At 36.2% G+C, this 21,055-nt stretch overlaps 1 pseudogene; it reads left to right on the top strand.

Annotated features, from left to right (window-relative positions):
• The window catches only part of LOC135326298 (kinase non-catalytic C-lobe domain-containing protein 1-like), a 63,160-nt pseudogene that overhangs the window by 22,415 nt on the left and 19,690 nt on the right, over positions 1-21,055 (top strand).

The following is a 21,055-nucleotide window of genomic DNA, read 5'->3' as shown; positions in this document are numbered from 1 at the left end:
AAGATTTGGAGTAAGCTGTATTATTCTTATTTCAGGGCTCAGATATAGCCTGTCAGTTGATGTGAGTTGTTAATGTCGTAATACTTGGCATGTCCTTATCTGTTTCTGAAGGCTGAGTTTTAGGTGGTGGTGGTGGTAGTGTTGCGGGGAGTTGTTAAGGATGAATTAATAGATTCTTTTTTTTCCTCCTCCTAGCTGTTATTCTGCCTTTGTAAACCTTAACATTTCTGTAAATAGAATTCTCTCCTGAATAAATGCAGGTGCAGGATTTGTTGATAGAGCACAAATGTAAAGTGTCGTCTGCTTTTGCCATATGATGTAAGAGCATGAGAGCAATATGTTACCAAACTTCACTGGTGATATTTTTAAAGGTATCAGCTACATAGTGGTTGTTGGAGTATAAAAGGAAATTTTCCTAATAAAGAAATATCCATTTCTGAAGTTGGTGGTAGTAGTATGGAGAGGCTGAAATGGGTTATTCTAAGGTGTCCCAACAAAATATGGCCTTGGTTCATCTGGTATGCTGACATTGCTCACTCTGTATAGTGGAAGTGCATTTTAGTGAGTTTCAGGACATACTACTGAAATTATTAAATTTAAATATCCAAATATGTGCCTTATGGATTTTTTCCTCCAATTCTTAGAGGTATAATTAATTCTTTTTTTAATAAAGCCATTTTGTAGAACAGATGCCATGTGTTACAGATCATATAAAATACATGGAATAACTCACTAATATTTTACTGAGTATATTAAATTACTGCAGTATAATGTCCCATTTGTACAAAATTCAAGTAAAACTGTATTAAAATTTAAAGCATTTGGCTTTGTATTTCCTTGTTCTTTTTTGGCTTTATGTTCAGCTTTGTGTTATTTTGTCTATCAAGAAATGTAAAATGACTTTATTCCCTGAAACAGTTTGATATCAAAGAGAAACAAAGTCTATCTAATATCAAAGTAAAGGAATAAGTTGTACACTTCCCTTTGCAGACTGTTTCATAAAGTTTTGAACAGTGAAAAAGAAAAAAAATTATGAAAAAAGATCTTCCTAAGCTCTTGGTGGAGGGAGGGGGGGAATTTTAGTTTAAATTTATTCTACAATATAATAAAATATGCATCTAGAATCTCGGGCAATTACTAGTCTTCAGTCTTGAGCAGCCTTAGAAGGTATCAGTTTATACCTAGTTAGTTCTACAGCAAATTGCCTTGTACAAACTCTGAGATCACCATCCACTAAACTTCTGTTAACAGGGGTTGTATATTTTTGTGAGTAGTTCTGTTAGTCCAGAGTAGAGTTCATTTTCCTGCAGCTGAAATAGTTATGAATGGGGTAGCAGTGAATTAAGTCTAAAGAAATAACCCTCTTCCCATCATCTTGTTAGAGTTTTCTGTTATTCAGGCTTCATGTTTTCATATCCTTGTGCCAATATAGTCCTTTTTCGTCTTGCAACAAAAGTCTCGCCAATCTTTCAATAGTGTATATGTGTGCGTGGTTCATTAGGGCTACTGGTACTAAGTTTATTACAGTAGCTTATGTAGTAAAATAGAAGAAAGAGTGAATCTTACTAGTCTTACTGTATTTCGTCTGCTAGATCAAAATATAAATTGTAACAATTTCTGCCAGAGTTCTTCTGAGATTCTCGACAGAACAAAAAAGTCTTCGGTTACCTTTTCTGCTTAATAGTGAAGTTGTAAAATGGTGAAGAGCTTGAGGCTATTTTTTTGAAAAGCAATAATTTCAAGTTTTGATCTTTTTTTTTCAGGTCAGATTACATAGTGGTTTTTTTTTTCTTTTTTTTTTTTTTGTTCTAACCTTAGTCTGTGTTATTCAACATGGATGTGTGAAAGTACATCACTGTAATATTACAGGCTTTTAGACTATAGCTGGAGAATAACAGTTGTCCAAATGTGACTTTTTTGGCCTCAGTACTACTACTTCTACTTCAGAATAGTGGTATCTTAATCCTTTCTTCCTTTTCTTTTTTTTCCCCCTTCTGAGCTGATAGTATATATTATAAATGGTCTAGCATCTGCAATCAGTGCTTTGCAGAAAGAATCTGTTCATTCTTCTTTTGCAGCACTCATTTGCTATAAAGCAAATGGAAATAATTTTGGTTCCCTGGCTGAAGATCACCTAGGCTGGGCACCATTCCCGGCATGGAGCCTGCATGATCAGCTCCTGTATTTCTCATCATGCCCTTTCCAGCATAGTCAGGAAAGGGATCGTGTAGCGCCTCTTACTATCTTCAGTTGGTTTGCAGTTCCTGAAAGTTATTCCTGACTGCTCATATCAGCCCAGAAATGGTGTGGGTCAAAACTGGATGTGGGTAGCATATAAATGTTGCTTTATGATTATCTGTTCTTTTTGCCTGCCTTTTCTTTCAGGTGCTTTCTTGGAGGTGTGTGTGGGTGGGGTGCCTATGGAGGAAAAACACACAGAGCTTTGCAAGCGTTTCACTAGGACTTTGCAAGTGTTTTGCAGGCTCCATCACAGCTGGATCCCTTTTTCCTGTCTTTGCTCAGTCTGATATGTGAACCAGCAGAGCCATTTTCTTTCTTCCATTCACAATAGCAGAAGAATGGTTGAGAGGCTTTAATGGGGACATAAGAGCAGCTTCTCAGAGCTGCGTGAGGTCTTGTCAGTGTTTGCCTAGGAACAGTCGCCAAGGAAGCAGTGGGATGCATCTGGAAAGAGAGCCCTCTTCTACTTCCTGCCCATCCTGACGGTTTTTAAATGTATGAGTGTCTGTAGCTAACACTCAGTTGACACCAGTGCTTATCAGATGATGCCCAGGCTACAGATTAGAGATGCTCATATACTGTTTCTTGTGACCTGGTAATTCTGTTTTCCAGAATTTGCTTTTATTGTGATATTGGCAATAAAAATATTCATCGTACTGCCTATGTCACTGGATTAAAGTGAATCGCTGTCTGTTTAAAACATAATCCACGCTCTAGCTTTTTACATTTCCAGTACATTATTTATTAAGGATAATATTTAAGATGATTAATTTTCATTGGTTGTTCTTAGTATTTCCTAACTGCAGGCTAGAACTTGAACTGAATTAATTTCATGACAGCCCGTGGTAAAAATAAGAAAAGAATTCAGCTACATAATAGAAATAGTACAGTGAACAGTGCAAGAGACGTTTAATGTAGCATCTTATTTATAAATTCAGCTGTATTGTGTGAGTGAACATGATTCAGTTTAGTCAAAATTCATAACTTTATTCAGCATTAAATAAGTATTGAACACTAATTTTCTCTAGAGCATTTTGTCATTATGTGAAGAAAAACTGAAGATTGCTTCGCCAAGTAATATTTGTCGAAGTCTATCTGCTGTTGGAAGAAGGGTTCTTTCAATTGAATCATTTGGTGCTTCTCAAGGTAAGCTTAAAATGTATTTACTTTAGAATTTTTAGACCTTCTGAAATATCTAACGATTTTTAAAATGCTATGTTTGTGTACTCTTCTGTCAGAGGGTATTTTCTGGATATCCAAAAGTCATTAAATATTTGTGGGTTTGGGTTGGGGGGGAGGAGCAGACAACACAAAACTCTCAATGAACATAATATATTTTGAATAAACTTTTAACTTATTTTGGCTCTCTGTATAGTGTGTCCTTTATGATTAAAAGTAGTCCACTCACTCTTTGTAACATAAGGAAGATACTTAGTAGTGACAGAAAAAGAGCTATAGAGACTTGCTAGGAAAGAGGAGAAGGTTTTAATATATTCTTAATATAAGCATCTGTTTTTTGCATCTAGATGGCTGTGATAACATGTGGAAGGGAAGAGTGTGTCAAAGAAGTTTGGGATCTAAATTATACTCAGATGAGAAAAACAACATAGCAGGTGATTCCTCTGCAGTGGAAGATGTGCCAGCTACCTGTCACAAGGACTCTTCAGCAGTTACTATGGTGACTGGCAGAGAAAGTGGATTAGCGGAAATGCAAATTGATCTGGATAATGACAAAGCTCAACATTCTCAACTTGCAACTCAGGTTAAAAAGAGCAAAGAGGAGGATAAACATGCAGCATATAATGACAGTTTTGCTAGTGTTGCTTTGGATATAAAATCATGCGTTATTGACATGGAGAGAGATGGCATTTTTAAGAAAGGCTGTCTGAGAAAAATTAAAACCTTTCCAAAGCTACCACTTGAAGCTTCAGATACAAACCCCTTTTTTACATCTGTAACCAACAGTGGACTGCTAGCTAGGAAAAATCACTTGCTTACACAAGAACCACTACCTCTAGACAATAATAATGAGGTTGCTTTTTCAAAGGGAAATCTTAATTCATTTGCTATTAGTAATCCACCAAGAGCAGAACCAAAGAATCACCAGGTTAATGATCTTCATTTAGAAGCTCCTTGTGTGTGTACGCAGGTGTCTGGCATGAACCTAGAAGAGCACATGTCACTTATTAATGGTAAAAATACAGGTTTTCTTTCATCTGATCACAAAGAAGACTGTTCTGATGCTACCTCTGAAATGCCAAATATGGCTGGTATGCTAAAAAGCCCTAATCAATCAATTGCTGGAACAAAAATGCTAGACAATTACATGGCACTGGAAGACTGTACTGAAACTTCTCATGGGCCAAATGAAAATTCTTTAATACATTTTAACAAGATGGATGTGTTAACAGTGTTAACAACAAAACCCAGTGGGAACAGATATGGATCAAACCTAATTAGTTCTCCAGAATTAAACAACGGTGTGATGAGCGCAAACAATAATGAAGATAATCTTTGTGGAGGCAGAGGGTCAGAAATCAAAAGTAATGAGCAGGTAGTAAAAATAAAGTCTTCATTATATAGTTGCTGTAGTCACTTATGTGGAGAGGAAATGACTTGAATACTGTGTGATTGCTTCCCCTGCCCCCAGCAAGTTAGTGTGCTGCAGAACAGAATTCTGCTAGTCTGCACACTTTCGCGTTCACATTGGAAATGTGGTGACCCTTTTTTCTCTTCAAAGGTAAAATGCTACAGTGAAATTTCTCCTATTGCAAAATCAACATTCATTTTAATTTTTTTAACAAAGTGTACGGGAGCTCACTCACTAGTGTGTTAATGCAGCATAATTAATAGTTAATTACATTTGTAAGAATACATTACCAAAGCATATGTAGATTTTTGAGTCTCTGTTGCTGTCAGTACATGAAGTTCAGTACTTTGCAGTAGGCCTCCCAGGTGCTTATGAAAATTGTAGAGTTCCTGGGTGTAAACTTGACCTTGTTGAAATCAATGGCAGTATCCCATCTGCTTCAGGAGGGGAAAAGATTCCACTTTTCTTAATCTACATATGCATTTAGGATTTTGAGAATTGTACGTATGCTGTATTTATCCTGTGTTCTTAAATTACTGCTTCTGTGTGTGCTATGTATATTTCATGATCAAATTCAAATATGTGCACAATATGATGGATATGTCTCAAGCATTTCATCTCTATAAATAGCCAAATAAGAAGAGGGAAAGTTGACTACCTTTTTTTTTTGTCTACTAGAATTCAGTGATAGGTAGTGTAGTGTGGTCTCTTCTCTGCTCAGATTACAGATTCTCAGGATGGACAAATTTGGTCTCTCACTAGATGGTTTTCTCTTGTGCCACACTTGAAGAGATGTAAACAATCCATGTAATAGGAGAACTGCTGGCTGAAAATGCAGGACGGTTGATGCTTCTCTAGCTGTGCTGTGCCTTGGAAAGAATGAGCAGCACAAGCATCCAGTGCACACTTCATTTCCAGAAATGATGGTGAAGACTTTTCCTCAGCTGTCTCTACTGACAGCTCTGCCTGTTCTCCTTGCCTAACAGCTTGTCTTTCAGTCATCCAATGCAGTGGCCTCTAGGGTTATTTTCAGTCTGTATCCTTCCCTGTTTTCACCCTGCTCTGACACCTCCACTGGAGCAGTAATCAATGACAGTCAACTGCGTAAGGAGCCTGTGATTCATTATAGCTGAGAAATGGATGCCACATTAAAGAGACTGTTCTTACTGCCTTTTTCTCTTTCCCTCTCTTCTCCTCTAAATATCATGTGTGCTTATAAAATTCATAATGCAGGAGGATAGTAAATATGGATACATACCTCATGGCATGGTTTTGTTCTCTCAGGGAGTTACTCATTGAATGCATATTTATTTCTTTATTTAGTTTTTAAATCCTGTAGGTTTCTTCTTCAGACTCTAGGAAAAGATCCTTTTATTGTAAGCATTTTTTTCCTTTTTCTTCTCTCTCCTGCTCTGGACTATGCAACCCTACATACTTCAGAAGGGAGTGAAAGGGGATCATGAGCTCCAAAATCATTCCAAAATTGTCTACTTCTGCTACGTCATTTGTTCCTCTGGACTTCCATGAACCTGCTTTATTTTGTAGATGTGCTTGTATTTCTAACAAGGATCGTGGCATTTTCAGCCATTGATTTCTTGTGAGGAAGCTTGTTATGTCTTAGTATTCAAGTGACAGAAACAGCTCTATCTGCAGTCTTTCATCTGTGTTATGCCATGAATCTCCTTTCCTGGAAGGATATTTTATATTTTTATGCAGAAGTGTATAAACCTAAAATTAATTGCATTCAAGTTGTCAGGGAGAGGGTGACTGAAATAATTCTAGCTATCGGATGACTATAAAGCCATGCAGCTGCTTTTTTTTCCTCCAAGGAATATAGATACTATACTTCAGCATCACTTGTCTGAACATGGAAGTGGACTTACTTCAGGCTCTGTTAACTGGAGAAGTATGTGGGATAAATAAGCTGCCACCACTTAAGAACATGAATTGAGTGCATTGAGAAGGAGTACTGCTTTAGGAAAAAGTCTATTGAATTAAGACCTATATTCTGTCCTCACTGGACCACCAGGACCAGGTTTTAAGTCTGTCTGGGTACATGAGGATGCTTTCAAGAAATTAAGCTTTCTCAGAATTACGGCTTCCCAAATTTCTCCCAAGATTTAAAGCCATAGGGACTGTTCTGGTTGCTTTTCCAGCAAAAGCAGTTGAAATTGGCATACCGAACATATGTTTTCAGATTAGTCTGCCATTCTTCTGAATGTTAAAATGCTTCTTTTCTTCAGACATTTTATCATCAATTTAAAACAAAATGATCTACAGCCTGCACAGAACTTCATTCTTCCAGACAGGTAGGCTCTAATCGAAGTGAGGTTATCCTGCTCCTGCCTAGTCTGTTGGCCGATCACAGTGAATTAAGAAAAGGTAACTGCTGTTCCAGCTATCTGAAAAGCAGAGTAGCAAATGTGGTCTGAAATGAAGACAGCAGGGCAGCTGATGTCCAAGAAACCAGAGGCTTATAAAGCTATGTTTTCAGTAGAAAAAAGGTTTTATAGACTCATGCTCTATTTTCTTTTTTTAATAATCCCAGCAAATATTCAGGTCCTGCCACATAAAAATATTATGCTCTTTAGAAGTTGTTAAAATCCTATGTCTCAAGTAATCTAGGAGATTTTTTTTTTTTTTTCCCTAACTTGGGTAGAGAAAGAAAAGCATTTAGGTATATCAGCTTGCTTTCTTACCAAACAAAATGACTGTCTGTTCCCTGAAATGCAGAGCTTCTAGCCTGCAAATCTATATTGTTCGTTTGTTTGTTTTCCGGAGGAGATGCTAAGGGAGAGTCATTCATTTTCAATAGTTGCTGAATGGTATGGAGGGCTCTCTTGTGAGCCTTCTCCTTAGTGAAAGGGTTGGGGTTTTCTATTGTATTTTTTTTTATTTTTAGAAGCTTTTCAACTCTCTACTTCTCCTCTGGAAGCCAGATTTTATTCCTCAGGTTTCTGAAACAGCTGTTTCTGCCTCTGTCTTACGTCCTGACAATTGCAAAAATAAACCCATACGGTGCTATCCTTTGGTTCCAAATTTTACACCTGATTTCTGCTTACCCTTTCAAGTTCCCTTTCATTTCTGAATGCCACAGTTTTAACAAATACCTAAAAATGTTTGAATTTAAGAAACTAATAATTGAGTCTGCTCACTTGCTGCAAAGGGACGAAATGAGTGTGGAGCCCTAAGAATGTATTTTCCATCCTCTGGGCTAAATGGATAACACCTCATAAGATTTACAGTGCTGCTCTTGTATCAGTTTTCTGTAATATATAAGCATGATTACTGCAAACAGAGCTTTTAGACTAGTATCTCTAGCATCTCTTTTAAGTATTTCTTGTTATTTAGAGTGCAATACAAGTCCCATCGGCTGAAGATCAACCTTGTCTACTCTGGAGAATAGATGGTTTTTCTTACCTGTCAATAGTACTTCTCCAGTGGACAATATTTTTCTAATATCCCAAAACTGCTTCTTAATGTTGTGTGCTTTACTGCTAGTAGGCATTACTAAAAATACTTGCTTGCTGTGTCTTGCTACTGCAATGTATCTTGTGAGGGTTTTCTTAGCATTTTTATAGTTTTGCATGCCATAAATAAGTATTTTTCACTTCAAGTTTGAGTGGAGATCCTTTATTTCTCTAACCAATTGCATTCTAATCAGGTGTGTCCCATCTCTAATGCTTTTAAATGTTTCTCTGTGATTCAGATGCTGTGGCTTTCACATGGGAAGGGTTAACAGGATCCTGGCATACGCACATTTGTTTCATGTTGATCATTCATACCCAGTCAAGCATAAGAGAGGTGAAAACCCATGTAGCCAAACAATGACACTTGAACACTGGGGAAATAACACTTGCAGGAAAGAAAAGTTGTCTATTCCCAGAATAGTACTCCTTAAGTAAAGAATAATGAAAGTCTTTGTTTGCTTTGGCTGTTTAAAATATCCCAGCATCATGTTCATGAAATCTTTAACTGTTGGCATTGTTTGGATACTTTGCTAAAATTATGGTTGTACAGTTCTGGTATCAACCATGAAAAAGAAGACCTGATAAATGCTTTTACTAACACTGAAGGAAAAAATCATTTTCTCAACAAGTGAGGTTTAAATATAATCTTTTTGGCATAAAGCGAAATGTCACCATTATGTAGTTATAGGCATTAATCAGCCTTTTCCATATTTTTAGTCAAATTTTCTGTGTGGTGAAAAAAACTTTCTTATTTAAAAATTTCTCTTATGAAAAAGTTCATTTTAGAGCATGAAAAAATTTCCAGGAAGAGGCGCTGGATTAAAATTTTGCTTGTTTTTTAGTGCAGTAATCACCAGTGATAATATAGATTAAATGTTTTATATCTCAGCATTAAAACAAGTAGAGGAAATGAGCAATGTTAATGATTTAGGTGCAGTGGACCTGAGGCCTTATGCATGCTGAATGGTTGTCTTGAGCTCGCTCTGCTAAGTGTCAAAATAGATACTTAGGAAGCAGACTTAGAACGTGCTACAGACTGTTTTGCTAAAAATTTTAGTCAGATATTTTCCAGCACTTCAGACTTTTTTTTTTTTTTTTTTTTTTTTTTTTTTTGAGTTGTAGAAAGAGCTAATAGCTGTGAATTAGATCTGGACTTGCATGTGAGACAGATACCTAAATAAGGGAAAATTCCACTTACCTGTTTACCAAAACATAAGCAAGTGCAGTGGAATCCGAACGTCTGCTAAGTTAAATACCTGCTTTGAGGCTTAAATAAAAATTTCCTCATGACTCTAGGTTGGGAAATGCATATATATTTTTTTCCTTTGGAAAGTATTTTAACCAGACTCTGTTCATCACAATTCCTGCATCCTTCTTTCTTCTGAGACACAATTTCAGTTCCTGATGCTTTTTCATCCCCTATTTTCTTTCACTTTCCTCTTTCTTGTCATAAACTTTTGCTGCTGCTCTTAGGGGTTTTTTTCCCCTCTACTTTCCTGCTATATTTAAAGCTTTCTGTCATGTCTTTCTTCCTCTAGAGAGCTTGGATATGCCAGAAGTGATGAGAAATACATTTGAGCGCCCTACTGTGCAGCTAAGTTCAGTCTCCAGCGCAGCGGGAGATTGTTCTTCCCCTTGCGAGCCGTCGATCGCCTCCTCCGGACACGGGGGCCCATCTGTGTGCGCAGCAGAGAAAGTCCGTCTTTCTCTGCTGCAGCCCTTAGAGCCTCTAGGGACACAAACTGCAGGAGGAGGGATTTTCTTGGAGAGAAACATGGCAGGGGTGTATGTACATACTGTTTAAAAAAAAAAAAATAGGTCTTCTTTAAACTCAGTCTGTGGAAGTCCTCTTCTGTTGATTTTTCTTTTCACATGTCAGCTCTCCACCGTGAATTTGAAGCTTTGACTGCTGTTTTTGTGGTAAAGCATCTGTGAGCAAAGACATTTCTGAGGCATTTGGGAAGTGTTACGCTATGAAGAGGGGAACACAACCCTGATCAGGGACAGTAATCCTTCAACAGTGTGGAGCTCTGTCTGTTTTGAATAGTCTCTAGTTCATCCCTTTGACTATCTGGTCTCTTCCTCCCTGCTGCGCAGCTGGTGTCTTCTTGTCAGGCAGCTAGAGGTTACTTCTCTAGGTGCAGCCAAGGAAAACATTTGCAAAAGAATTTTGCACTCCAGGGTGCTGATGATGGCAAAATTTGAGAATGAAATTTAACCCGATTACCTGTATTCATATCTATCTGTACTAAATTTACTACTTTTTGCAAAGTGATACCAAGAAGTATGTGATAATACAAGCATCCAATTCTTTTTTTAATGTGTTGAAGGTGGAGAGGTTACATAACATTTTAAGTAAAGCAGTGTTTGATGGCACATCTTATTAAAAGTTAATAGCTCATCTGGCTCACCTTTAAGGATTATTTAAACAGTATGAGGCCAAAGTATTTACCTTCTCTGACAGCTATATTATGGTAAATATTAAATTATCGGAAAAGGTACAGAAATTAATGTGGTTCTCTTTTTCTCCCCCATAGATTGCAGGGGAGTTGTTTGTTTGTTGATCTTGATTAAAGGTAATGCAGTCATCTACGCATTATATGTTGTATTATAAAATCCAAATAGTGCTTCACTGAAGGGTGATCCATAGCCAGGATCATGAAAAACTGACTGCAGCAAACAACAGTTCAGAGATTGACTTTATCAAACATGTAGCATAGTACTACCATGCTGTGTAACCAGACTGTAAGTAAGATCAGACCCCTAGTCTGTTTAGATTTGGGGATTTAAAGGTGTTTATAGCAGCAACAAATATTTTTCAAGGTTTGTATTTTTGGTTTTGTTTCCTGTGTTCTAGTTTTTAGGGTTTTTTTTCCCCCCAATTAAGTTAGTCTCGAATTGATGTTGGTAGTTCTTTTCTCCAACGTGGCTGAAAGTTGCTATTTAGCAATAGTTAAATATCTTAGAGGCTGCATGCACAACAGAGAATGTACCATGTTGTTTTAAATAGTTTGATGGTCTGCACTAACCCAGAGGGATCTGCCTGCAGTGAATTTGTTTTTTACTGCTCCTTTGGTCGATGGCTGAAGAGGGTAATGTCCAGCTGGTGGGTAATAAAAACCACCGATAGTGATAATCTCTTCTATTAGCACAGCTTGATCTAGAAGATAATGTCTATGTAGTACTATCAATGTCAAGTTCTTATATAAAAACATGCACAAAATATAAAGTATGCATTCTCTGAAGAACAGTAAATAAATGTCCTATTGCATTCGAGCAGAATCTTTGTCATATTAAGGTATAGGCCAGGTATAAAAACTAAATTTATAACCATGTTTTGCAAACTGAACAGCCAGTGATTGAAAACAACATAATGTGCTTCAACTTCAAAATAAACCTGTCATTAATTCTGTCAATACTGTTAACATTCTTTCACAGAAGAACAAGAAATGTTGATGAAATCTTTAAGGTAAGACTTGTAATGCAACTGTTAGGGTAAATCAGGATTTGAATTTTTTGTTGTTTTTTGTTTGGATTTTTACATCTTTAAGCCCAGATGATATCCCTTCGGTTATAGGTCGTCTTTGACGTTATGAAAGGATCTTTTCCTAATGTAACAAGAGAGAACTTCCAAACAGCTCACTTTGCCTGAAGCACTTCTATTCTTTGTGAAATCTAATTTGAATTACACTTTTGTAATGCAATTAAGAGATTTATTCATCTATACAGTTAACTGGGGAATGCTTTTTTCAGTAAGAAGAACTATTAATTTACTACCAGCAACCGCCATAAATACCTTTTCTTAATGCTTTTAAGGTATGCACATTGTTTGTTAGCATTTGATTTTTCATTGCACCAGTAAATATTTTTGTTTTGCAATAATTTCTAATAATTCTCTCCATGCTCACTCTTTTTTGCAGTGGATATCTCTAAAACTCCTTTTGTCCTGGTATGGTAAGCCTCTGAAAGACTATGAACTGTGGGCATTATGTCATGAATGTTTATGTACTCTGCAGACTTGCATAGAATATCCAGGTAAAGGCTTAATTATTTTGAAATATTTGTTTATTTATGTCCACTGTTTTAATGTTCTGTTTAGGCCATTGATGTAAAATATCACTCTTCTATTTTTTGTATAGAAAAAATAATAGGCAATATTTCTAATTTCACACTTTAAACTGTGACTTTGATTTGTTACTCCATTTGGAGGTTTCTTCTATGTATAGCATTGTAAAAATCTCTTATTTTCTCCTTATTCTGTGTTGTTATGATATTTGGGGAGGGGGGAGGAAGGAGAGTGCAGGGGAAGGAATATATGTTTCATATCTAAGTAGTCTTAAAACTTCCTCTTTGCTCTCTCTTGCCTGGGTTTTTTTGTGACACCCAACATGTTTTTGACAATCCAGGCCTTTGCCAATTTAAAGTGCCCAGGATCTTGCCATGACTTTCCTCTACTCTTTGCCCATTCTTTTGCCTGAGTTTATGGGAGAGTTCTCAGAAGGCAGCTTCTGAGAGAGGAAAGGGGAGTAGACCTTTGACAAAATTGGAGTATGTTGTACGTCACGTGGGAGAAGACGGTCCTACGTTTCAGTAGGTGTTCTGAATGTTTGGTCTAGCTTATACTAACTAGAAAGCTGTAGCAAATAAGAGCAGAGATGACCTGCCTTTACTTTTTTCTTGCTTTAAGAAGCCAGCTTTTGAGGATTTGGATAGGAATTAGTTTGAAGTCTGGAACTAAATATGAACAAATGGATAGTAGGGTACAGAAAGCTTACTGCATGTCTTCTGTTTTCAGTTTCAACCACTTTGTCTTTTATGGTATAAAAAGGTTACAGGGAAGCTGACTATAAAAAGAGATTTCTGAGCACTTTAAGCAATGTCGCCCTCAAAACTGAGTATCTGATACCTGCATTGCAACAGAAGGACTATTTCAACCCCATAATGCATGTTCCTAGTGTTTCTGAGGGCTTCAAATTACTGTACATAATGGCCCAGACTCTAATTCAATATGCTTAGTAAGCCTCTGCTGCCATACTTACATGCACCCAGAATGCATATGCCTTCAAAATACTAAAATCCAACTAATGATCTGAACCTTACCTAGCCTATGAAAGTGAACATAGTGATACTAAGCCACTAAATGGAAGGCACCTGACTTAAAACTCCCTACTTGAAGAATAAAGCTGCTTTGAAGTTGAATACAGTTTTCAGATTTAGAATGTTTCTGCCAGAGGAATTTCTGCCTGTTCGGAGCGAGTGACTGCGCATCCCGGAGTGACTTACAGTTGTGCTGCTATTTCGGGGCAGGGTGAAGAGCAAGAAAGTCGAGCATTCCCTTTTAAAAAATTAGCTTATTAAAGATGATGCTGATATGATATAAACAATATGTTAAAATATCCTTTGTCTCATTGCTGGTAGACTGGTAGCTGATGAATGATAGCTAAATAGATGAAATGCGGAACAGGCTGGACTAGTTCTTATTTATTTATTCTACTAGACAGCCTTTTCCTCAAAATCTTCCCTTGAGTGCATTTTTTCATTATGCTTATGAGAAATTATCCGGATAAGAAAACATACCCTGAAGTTAGCATTTTCATATATTTTTGAAAATGGTCATGCTACAAAAGACAAGACAAGTAGTTCAGGTCAGGCTTAAATACTATGGAAGGTAGTAGGCAAGCCTGTATTTACGTTAAGCATATTGAGGCCAAAATTGAGGTCAAGCACATTTTAATGAAGTTAGATGGTTTTAGATATGTTTTGTAGAGAAAACTACAAAAGGATGATTTGCTTTTTTATATCTCTTTTTTACTCCTAGACCTCTTCAAACTTGTCTTTTAGTATTTAATTTTAATTTTATTGTCCTAGCACCCTGTTTTTCATAGGAAAGGGGCTTATTTGGTGGTAGCTGCAAAGGCAGGACTACATTGCTGACTGTATGGCTTATTATACTAAAGTATGTTAAATTAGGCTGTGCTTTGAAGGCTGTAAAAAGACTGGAGCACATCTAGCCGAAGCATTTCTTTCATTTGTTCCTTTCTTGGCCTTCCTCTTCAATGCTCAATATAAAGAGAATAAACTTGCAGCATTCTAAGTCCTTTTATTTATCTTGTTCCCATTTTGTTTTACTTTCTTGTCTTTTTTCTGGAAGGAATTACCTGTCTGTAATTGCAGCTTAGGGTGATTTCTCATCTGCTGTTATATTGGGTGGTTTCTGTTCCAGCACTAGTGTTATTTAAAGCTTCATTTATCATAGCCTAGGATGATAGCTGATGTTGCAAATTATTATTCAAATTATTTCATTTCTTTGACTGGTGTTACACAGTTACAAGGACAGACATTTATTACAGCTTGTCTTTTGTGACTTGTTTTGCAGTGTTTTTATGTTTGGACTCTGAACAGATTGACTGCCATGGAAGTATCCTCTTTGCTGCTCCAAAAGCTGAAGGTAAACTGATACATTGAGCAGTCTGCCTTTATTCCTTTTTTAAGGAGAAAAGAAGAAAGAAAATATCTGTTTCTGTTTTCTTTTCTCTTTCAGAATCTTGTGATGTATTTTATTTAGCTCCTGAAATTGAAGAGGAGGATGTAGTTACCGAGAAGGTAATGTGGTAGGTTATGTGGGTTGCTGTTCATTTTATCAGTGGGCAGTTGTACCCCTCTGTTCCTTGAAGGAGAAAGCAAAAACATTTTAACATTTTGATAATAATGCTATTTCTCATTAATCTGTGCTTTGGAATGTGTTAGTCTCCCATAAAATCAGTTGCTTCTTAAAAACTATTTGCCTTCCCTCTCCCAAATTATTGGAGTAACTGCCAAAATCTGTTCTTTGATAGTTTTCCGTAAGGTTTAATTGCTTTCTGTTTTTTAGCACTTGAAGTCATATTTCATGTTCTTGAAGGCATGCTAAGGTGACTGTTTTGAACTGTTCAGGTTAAAGCCGACAGGCGTTAATCTGCTATGGAATATTGGATACAAATAACACTGTTAACATTATGAGTTTGTCAATGTAACTTTAGTAGTATCCCCTAGAGCATTTTCCTATAGAAATAAGTGCCATGGAGCTCTCAGACCAAACATGATAAAAATATTAACTAATCAGCAAGTGAGTATTTGTCTCCATTGCAATTGCATCTCAATTGCAAACTGTACTGTAGCAATCTTATGAGTTAGGAAAGATTTGAATTTACAGTATCTTTCTATTTTGTAATATGAAAAGAGAGGAGCTAATAGGTATCTCCTGTCCTGTGTGTCCCTTTACAAATATGAAATAGTAGTTGTGAATCAGAAGAAAAACGGCTTTAAAAATCTTCAAAAGCCAGATTTTGTCTTTCTGTAAAATTACTTGTAACTAGAAAATATTTATATAGTTCCTTTCTTTAAAGTCATTCCTTCTTCTTAAATTAAATTGCTTTGATCCAACATGCAGCTTTTTTGAAAGCTTCAAAAGCTATCTTGAAGCTTAAACTAACCCTGAAATATAATATAGCAGCTTCAGCAGACAGTGGAATTAATAATCCTGAAGCTTTCATGATTTATGCTTTATCTCTAGAAAATCCAGATAATTTTTTTATTGTTTTTCTCCAACATTATATGTAGAATTCTGACTAAGTTCACTTCAGTTTTTGGCTTTATCCTGATACTTGTATAACTGTTTGGTTGTTATGAACGTTAACAGTTAGAATTGTGGTATGGATATCAAGGCTTGTGTAGTGCCAGCCACAGTAACTACGCTGCTCATCAGTAAAAGGAGCTTTTGCAGAGCATGTGCTGGGTTGGATGGTAATTTTTCCTTTAAAAGAAAAAAAAAAGTTAAAATTGTAATCTTGTTGACCTCTTGGGACTCTGAACCTAAGAGGAAGATAACCTGGGGGAGCTGCTTTCTCTTCCTTCAGACTTTTTGTACCTGTTAATAGCTTTTGTTCAACAGTTCAGATGGTTCACAGGCTGCTTACTTTACAGTGAACTTGCTTGTTGTCCAGTGTTGTTTACATGGCTCAAAAGAGTGCTAGAAAACTCTGTACTGTACGGCCACATCATTTAGTGCTATGCTTAGGTTGCTCTTCCCTGAGCCTTTTCAATGCCCCCCAGAGGCAATGGGATCAAGCGTGGTGCTTTAGCTATGGCAGAGCTGCATTTCTAAACTCTGCTGAGTGTTAAATAGTCTGAATGAGTCTCTGTCTGAAAATAGTAATTCTTCAAATAAAATCAGACCGCTTGTCAAGATCAAGTACTTTTCCAAGGTCTCTCATCATGGCAACTTCAAGTAGTCTAGCTGCCAGCACTACAATTCCTGAAATAAATATATAGCACCTACTTCTTCCGATAGGCATAATCTTCTCTGTAAAATATGACTTGTGCAGACCAGCTTGTAATTACTTTGTGCCGTTTACTTGCTGGATTGTCATGGCCTTTTTTAAGTAAATTGCTGCTGGTCAGATGTTATGGTAGAACCCTAAAGCTTGCAGTAATCTAAATTTTTACATGAGAAAGGGGTTCGTCAAAATGTAACACAAAACACTTTTAATAATTCTCCTAGACAAACAATAAGACAAATTATGTCAGTTGTTCCAACAGTAGAGTACTAGCTACTATTATCAGCACTGCACGCATAGCTGCTAGTTTTTGAAATGGGCTGGGATTTTCACCAGCATCTTCAGAAGCTGACGGCAGCCTGCTCTTTGGAAGCTCCCGTGCATTTTCTTTACTTTGGGGGTGGAGGAGGCATTTTTGGATGACTACGGGGGATTGGTTTTGAGGAAATTGTTTTGGTCGCCTTACATCTTTCCTCTCTCCTATGTTATACTAATAGGTCTGCATTTATGGTGTTGCTGCAGTTCTGTGGATGGCAGCAAAATACAGCTTCCCACCTGATCACAAACTAGCGTTGCCAAGAAAGTTAAAAAGCCTTCTTCTGGATATGGCAAAAAAAAATCCTGAAGAAAGACCTTCTCTAGCTGATGCAATTAAGGTTACTATATTTAAACAATTTTATGTGAAACTGTTAGTTGTGGTCAGAGCCTTATTTTAGTGATTTGAAAATCAAAATATTAATTTATTTTTGGTAATAGGCTACTATCAAATTAAATGATAACCACTCATTTTTTTTTTTAATGTTACTCCTCTAGGGAAATGAAGGGGTGTGTTTTTAATTTATATTGAAATTATCAATAAAGTAATTGAAATAAGTTCATAAGACTTCCTTAGATTAACTTTGACTGACTATTTATCGTGACTTTGTCCTTCTCCAAGAGTAGCTCGCTTAATTGAAAACTTGTTTACTAATTGAAAATTATGGTTTTTATGTTTTTAGACATGCAGTTGTTATTTACTTGATCGAGGTATAAACAGCAAAAAAATTCTGGCATTGTTGAGCAAATCTGTCTTTAAGGTAAGAGTGCCACTCCCTCTTTTTTTTCTTAATTTGCTGCATTTTTTTTCCACTTATTTCTGTAAAATATGTTCTAGTAAGATTTTTGATCCTTGCAAGTGTAATTAAGTTTGTTCTAATTTTTTTAAAAAAATTAAGTAATCTTTAAGTACTGCTCCTATGAAAACATTATTAACAGTAAAATATTTATATAATACTAAGAATTATATGTATGTGTGTTTATATATACACATAATATATAATATGCTTAATTATATAGTGACACACAACAAATATATATTTTTAATTCCTTGCAGTAATGTAAAGGAGACGTGAAAATTATATTCTGATTTTAGAAGTCTGATTTTTTAATGTCTACTCTTAGATATGTATTTTACCATCTATATTTAAGTTTGCTCTGCATATGTAAAAGAGCCTGAAAGTTAGTAAGTCTTGAAATGATGTGGTTGCACTTCGCAAGTATTACTTAGTCAGGAATTAGGGCCAGGATGCAAAAGCTTTTTAATGTAATAATCTAAAGTTAATTAAAAGATAACAATTTTGTCACACTTTTGATGTAGCTGTTACAGTGGGCCAGTGAATTTTTATGAAGAAAAATATTTGTAGTTCCTGAGAGGCAGCAGAATATCTATCTCTCCGTGTTGGAATGGTCACTCGCTAGGTTATGACACCTGAACTCCACAACCTGCATGGATGAGAGCCCAGAAATAAGGCGAGCCGGTGACTTAGTTTCATGATCTCTCCTTCACTTACATCCCTCTAATCAAAGAATGGAAAGCGTTAATATGAAGTTGCTGTGTTCTGTTTATGTTTCATATCCATGTATAGGACACACAACACTGTTCAGTTGGTCTGGGGAATTGACTTTGTTCAACACTATGAATTGCCTCAAAGTTATGGTTATGAAAATTATGCAGTGAATTATCAAGATTTACAAACAGTTCTACCAATCCTTAGAGTTTTGTGTAGCAGTCATTTTAATTCTCCACTTAGGTGTGACTAGATTGTTACTTTGCAGGTTACAGAAGTTCAAAATCTTAATATTCTAGGTTTATAGTTTTTTGAAGTAATGTGCTGAGCAGAGTTTAAAGAAAAAAAAACCTGATAGATTGAGTTTGGACTTCATTTTTTATTGCTAGGCTTCCAAGGAAGAAGTAATCTCTTCTCAAGATCATGTTCCTTTTGGACTTAAAAATGAAAGACATGAAATGGACCCTTCAGAGTCAAGTCTAGGTAAGCAGTCAGATTCTCTGAGACTTCCTTTGTTTCAGTATTCTCTAAATCAATTCCCTGGGTGAGATTTTCTCAGTCAGGTACACAGGTTTTTTTCTTTCTCCATTGCCTTTATATTGTACATATTGTTCATCTTTCATCTAATTCTCTTTCTGTTTTCAGGATTTGTGCCTATTACCAGTGAAAGTAAGCTTATAGCAGTTAAAGGACCAGTACCATGCCAGATTTCTCTAAATTGTGAGAAGACTACACTACCTGTTGCGTTCTCCTCTCCCGCAACTCACTTTAAGCCTATTATTTTGCAACAAAATGCAAATATAATAAAGTTAGTATATCCTACTGCAAAATAAGTTAAAAGTTTGTTATTAAATCTACTGAATTTGTCCTCAAAAATACTTTGCTCCTTTTCAGAGAGGTTCACAAACCAACTTCTGTGCAATGCAAGAAAGAGATAAGAGAAGAAAAACACATGGACCACAACAGATCAGTGTTATATGAAGGAGACACAAATGGTCATGGTACCGAGGACCCAGCTGTTGTTGAAACTGCACCTGAAATACCTGAGTGTCATTTACAAATGCCAGCCTACTCATCCCAAATATCTTCAGAAGAGCAAAAGTCTGGCAACGTGGTTATTTCTACGGTTACATTACCATCACGGTCTGATTCCTCGCATCTTTTACAAGAAAAGAACATTTTATCTGAAGTTTCTTCAAGCTCCTTGGCTTTTCCTGCATCTTCCAATACTCTTCATATAAATAACATCATTCTCAAACAGGACACAGAGAAAAGAGTTTTAACGTTTGTACCAGTACATTTAGCTGTATCAGAGCAAATACCAAATAAACCTCTTCGTTCAAGAATTGCTTATGACTGCTGTCATAGTTTGCCAGTGCTACTTTCGAGTACTATTGCAAGTTATAAAATGAGCACACAAACAGAAGACGATGCCTCCCTTCGTGAAGTGCAAAACTGTGAAATCACTAATACAAAGAACAAGTCTGAAAAAAGTAACCAAATTAATAAAACCAACTGCCAAGATCCTGAGCGTGCTACCAGTTTAGACAGTGTTTTCACTGAGCAAGGACATGCACTGTGTACCTCAGTGAATCAAAACACTTCCTATCTCCTTGATGTAGAAGCCTTGTCCCAGCAGAACAGAACAAGTGACACTTTATTACAGAAAGTAGTTCATCTTATACAAGAGGAGTTTGCGTTTGATGGCTATCTTGAGAATGGAGTTGAAGTTATTAATATGGGTATGTATGTTTTCTTATATATATTATATCATTGATATAAAAGAATGTTATTAGTAATGTGTTCTTTCTGTTTCTCTTTCTATCACTCACTCTTTTTTTTTTTTTAATAAGGTAACTTTATTTTAACCTTAAAGGAAATTAAGTTTGGTATGTTCTCTGCTGCAATTTGTGAGAAATTTTGTGACCTGTACTGGGATGAAAAATTACTGGAGAATCTCTACCAGGTTGTAAATGGAGAAAGAGCTTCACATTTGTGGTAGGTATTTTTTCAGCTTTTTCCTTCTTACAGTTTGGCTTGATGTTTTTTCTATTTCCCAAATTTTAAGAGCTTGCCTATTACTAGCAGCAGGAAAGGATATGCTGCTTCTCTTCAGGTGTCTTTACTTGTTTCCTGTCAACTGTTAATTTTCCATTCTATCAGATACTTCTTGGCTTCCCCCATAGCAAATAGTACTTAATGAATTAGCAGGAAATACTTTGTATAAAGCTTGTCTGTATCTCTGCCCTAGGGTAGGTGAATAATGGAGATCTAATTCCGATCAAATACTGTTCGTAACTATTGATGGAGAGCTTCATACTCGTGTTAGAGAAAGGCCATTTAATCAGAACTGAAATATATTGTTTTTACTGTTCAACTTGCTTATTCTGTTTGGGTTCCTGTTTTTTTATGCGTTGGCTCAAATTCTCCTTAATTTAAAAGTAAAGTTGCCTTGATGCATCCTTTTCATTCTAATGACACCTTAGAACAAGAAAATTAATTTAGCTTTGCTAGAAGTGCCTTTTACTTTACTACCTTAGTTTGACCTATTGTTCCTCCTCACAATTTTTGTAGGTAGCATGTTAAGTGAGAAAACACCACCTTAATTAAATT

The sequence above is a fragment of the Dromaius novaehollandiae genome, unplaced genomic scaffold, assembly GCF_036370855.1.
Source record: "Dromaius novaehollandiae isolate bDroNov1 unplaced genomic scaffold, bDroNov1.hap1 HAP1_SCAFFOLD_27, whole genome shotgun sequence".
Lineage (NCBI taxonomy): Eukaryota > Metazoa > Chordata > Aves > Casuariiformes > Dromaiidae > Dromaius > Dromaius novaehollandiae.
This window is presented reverse-complemented; position numbering and strand designations above follow the sequence as displayed.